Raw genomic sequence first — 4,008 nt, forward strand, 5'->3', positions numbered from 1 at the left:
AGGATGGGCTGCCGTCTTGGAGGCGAAGTGTGTGACAGGAGATCCTAAAATGTGTGGCCGAACTGCGCATCAAAACATGCCTCGGGTGACGGTAGAGCCCAACACCTCCAGTTTTTGAGACTTACGCATGGCAGGCGCTTCTACAGGAAGCGGTGCATCAGGAAAGCGGGAAGGATCATCAAGGACTCCAGTCACCCCAGCCATAAACTGTTCAGACTACTTCCATCAGGAAGGAGGTTCTGCAGCATCCGGTCCCGTACCAGCAGACCAAGAGACAGCTTTTTCCATCAGGCCATCAGACTGCTGAACACTTCATAGACACCTCACCTCCACTACTGGAACTTCACCATTATGCACTACATACTGTACATTAATGCCACTGTTTTGCACATGTCTCAACCAACTCTGTATATTTTTTTATATATATTATATTTTATTAAATAGAGTATTTTAGTTTACTCTATTTAATTTGTAAAATATGTATACATATATATACATAAATGTTGCCATATACATAAATTCTCTCACATTACTCTCTCTCTTGCCGCTGTCACTCCTAAAACCTGCCCCTCTTGCGAAACAAACAAATGACATATCCCTCACTTTTACTGCTGTTATTCCGATCACTGGTCTTACTACTTACTTACTTTACTAACGGTAAAGAGTTGACAAAAGTATCTCCTCGTTAGTATAGTGGTTAGTATCCCCGCCTGTCACGCGGGAGACCGGGGTTCGATTCCCCGACGGGGAGTGTATTTTTTTTTTTTTTTTGTGTAATAAGGTAAACCTTTACTATCCCCACACGTGAGAAAGCTCCAAGCTTTTCAAGCACATTGCATTAGAGTGGACACTCTAATGACCATATGAAAATTAAAACAACTCATCCTAGGTTGACTTAAATGCAAAAGCTCAGAAATGAGCAGAGCTGTCTTAACAGCCTGCCACACATGGGGGTGCTGGAAGTAATAGTTGATTATACTACAAAATAAGCATATGCATAACCATTTGCAAAAACAAGAAATGTGTGTGTCAAAAGAAACTGCCCCGTGTGAGGCTCGAACTCACGACCTTCAGATTATGAGACTGACGCGCTGCCTACTGCGCCAACGAGGCCTATGATGCAATACACCAATGGACCAACAAAAGTCATATTACCCCTGAACAAATAAAAATATGCTAAGAATATTAGAACCAAGAATTTGTCCATATCTAAAACCGGGCAGCAAGTTGAAAAGGTTACGGATTTGAAAATGTAGGGCTGATAACTTTATTTGTCTCTTTTATTGATGCTTTGACATCATTGGTGTTGTGATTTGACGCAAGAGCCACCCACCCCCACTTCCACTCCCACTGACCATCCCCCAACACCACCCACCATACCCCTCATGTCCCATTCTACCACAGGACTTCAAACAGACTTCAAACAAGTACAATTAGGGTCTGTAATATTGACAGTTAAGCCAAAATAAAAGCAACATAAAAAAATAAAAGCAAATGTCTCTGTGTACTCAAAAAAGATAGAAATTAATTTATAGACTAAAAAAATTCAAAAGATTGTTGCATTGGCCGGGAATCGAACCCGGGCCTCCCGCGTGGCAGGCGAGAATTCTACCACTGAACCACCAATGCTCACAGCTACCCTTATCTAATTACTGAATTAACATGCATACATAAACAATGTCTCTCATGATTTCCGTGTTTCAGTGGTTTCCCACTGAAAATGACATGTAGACTTTCTAGGGTCCAAGCACTGGACATGAAAATTACAAAAGAAGACAAACAGGAAGCGGGGCAAATGAGGAAAAGTCTAACGCCCAACGTGGGGCTCGAACCCACGACCCTGAGATTAAGAGTCTCATGCTCTACCGACTGAGCTAGCCGGGCTTGTAGCTTTAATCCCAACCCCTACTTTTTCAAAATTCACACTTCTTCTTAGTAAGAATAGGCTTTAGCATAGTTTTACAGGAAAGAAAGGCTATAACTAAAATTGATATCCAGTCCAAGCAAACTAAAAATTTTAAACTACAAGACGCAGTAGCTGTGAAATTCATTTATAACTATCTCTAAAACACATCTCTAAAATGTACTCAAAGTGCCATAAAGTCGATTCTGTTCATATGGATGTAAACAAAATATTCTGCCCCGTGTGAGGCTCGAACTCACGACCTTCAGATTATGAGACTGACGCGCTGCCTACTGCGCCAACGAGGCTTGCCACTACAGTCAACAAGAAGGCTTTTTACACACAGCTAAAGCTACTATGGCACTGTTATAAATAGGTAAAATTGGATACTGGAATTTCGTGAAGATCAATTGTTTTCCAAAGGGGTGAAGTACACTGTGAGTGCACTTTACCTTCCACTCATTACCCAAAACGCAGCAAACTTAAAAAATGTTAAACCTGCTGACAGCTAGCACACCAAACAAAACTCTTTCACATATGTTTATTAAAACAGTCATATTCAGCAGCTTAAAAAGAAGCAAATTTGCACTTGTGTTAATAACCAAGTAACTGTAGTTTAGGCGTCATGCTGATGCTAATGAATAGTAGGTAGGCTAGTATTAGTGGCTAGTTGTTCGCTAGTCGCCACCTCAAGCTAACAATATCTGCACAAAAACACGTTATTTTAAACTTAACAGAGGAAATTCACAAAAAACAATACAAGCGTCCTCATTCTAGCCCTACGGTGCCTCACCTTGTATCATATAGTTAACATCGTCTGCGCTTTTTTTCCTCGACGCACATGGCCGAAGTCCGTGCAGTCACCCGCTAGCAAACTCCTCTCCAGACTATTTATACTGAGGTTTGCTTTAACAATATAAATAGAAAATAACTCGTTTGTATGCTTCTCGAGGCAACCTAAATTCATGTGGTTATATAGTGGTAGTCTTGCTATGGTGTGTCCGAGTAAAAGCCCGCATCGCGACCAGTTCGAGCAGCAAATGGAGGACGCTCGAGCCAAGTCATGAGCACGTGGTGTGAAAAAGTACAAGGCGTGCCCGAACATGAAGTTTTGCTGCATAGCGCTTAAAAACAGAAGTAACTACCGTATCAAAGTCCATTATTTTATCTTACAGACTTAGTTACTTCACTTTTTTACTATTTATTTTTTATTGATTCATTTATTTTTAAAACACTGATGTCTAAAACCACCATGTGTTATTTAATTTAGAAAATTATGGCGCAAAATATTTTAAATAAAATGCTTTAAAATAGTTTAGACATTTTGGAAGTCTTAAAAATTTTGTTTAGCCACAGTATACAATATTGTCTCAGTGTTAAAAAATGTTAAAAACATTTATTGGTTTTTGAAAATTAAAATTATACTAAAAGAAATATTGAACTTAAGAGGGAGGTTTTGTTTCTTGTCACTGCTCATAACACAGATACAGCAAACTGGTTACGTTCCAGGGAAATTCAAAAAGTCATCAGAAATTCTGTATAAAGGGATTTGTTACATTAATTCAACAGCATTGTTACAGAATGTGGTATAATAATTATTACATTATTACAAACAACCGTTGTTGTCAAAGGTTTGTTAAAAGTAAGTCAGAGCTGCACTTGATTTAATTAATTATACTACAATTAGTAGTTTATTAGCCCAACTATGGATAAGGATTGAAAATGAAAAAAAAAAAGCTATAAAATCTCTGTGCAGCAGTTTCATGCTCTGTATCATTACCATGTTAAACTGCAATGTCCCCATTAAATCAAATGAATACTTGACTATTTTCTTTTTATCAGCTCAAAACAGTCTAGCTGTTCCCCTATGACCGCTATCATCTGTCATCACCCAGAGAACTGCTAATCCCTGGATATTTTCTCTTTTTCAAACCACCGGTTGTGTGGGAAGATCACAGTAGATGAGCAGTTTGTGAAACACTCAGACCAACTTGGCCTTAAATCACCTTTCTTCCCCATTCTGGTGCTCAGTTTGAACTTCAGCAGGTCTTCTTGGACACATCCATACTCAAATGGATTAAAACACAAAATTCAGACGACCAACT

General features: G+C 39.1%; 5 non-coding genes across 5 annotated transcripts; 1 reads left to right on the top strand and 4 right to left on the bottom strand.

The window, feature by feature from the left end:
• The first annotated feature begins 679 nt into the window (after window positions 1-679).
• On the top strand, window positions 680-751 carry trnad-guc (transfer RNA aspartic acid (anticodon GUC)). Its single transcript has one exon. It is a non-coding gene; the product is annotated as a tRNA-Asp (tRNA).
• A 289-nt stretch (window positions 752-1,040) lies between these two features.
• trnam-cau (transfer RNA methionine (anticodon CAU)) lies at window positions 1,041-1,113 on the bottom strand. Its single transcript has one exon. It is a non-coding gene; the product is annotated as a tRNA-Met (tRNA).
• Window positions 1,114-1,558: 445 nt separating this feature from the next.
• trnag-gcc (transfer RNA glycine (anticodon GCC)) lies at window positions 1,559-1,629 on the bottom strand. The gene has a single exon. It is a non-coding gene; the product is annotated as a tRNA-Gly (tRNA).
• Window positions 1,630-1,811: 182 nt separating this feature from the next.
• trnak-cuu (transfer RNA lysine (anticodon CUU)) lies at window positions 1,812-1,884 on the bottom strand. The gene has a single exon. It is a non-coding gene; the product is annotated as a tRNA-Lys (tRNA).
• A 254-nt stretch (window positions 1,885-2,138) lies between these two features.
• trnam-cau (transfer RNA methionine (anticodon CAU)) lies at window positions 2,139-2,211 on the bottom strand. Its single transcript has one exon. It is a non-coding gene; the product is annotated as a tRNA-Met (tRNA).
• Window positions 2,212-4,008: the final 1,797 nt, after the last annotated feature.

This window comes from Neolamprologus brichardi, chromosome 23 (genome assembly GCF_056152115.1).
Source record: "Neolamprologus brichardi isolate AB-2024 chromosome 23, ASM5615211v1, whole genome shotgun sequence".
NCBI lineage: Eukaryota > Metazoa > Chordata > Actinopteri > Cichliformes > Cichlidae > Neolamprologus > Neolamprologus brichardi.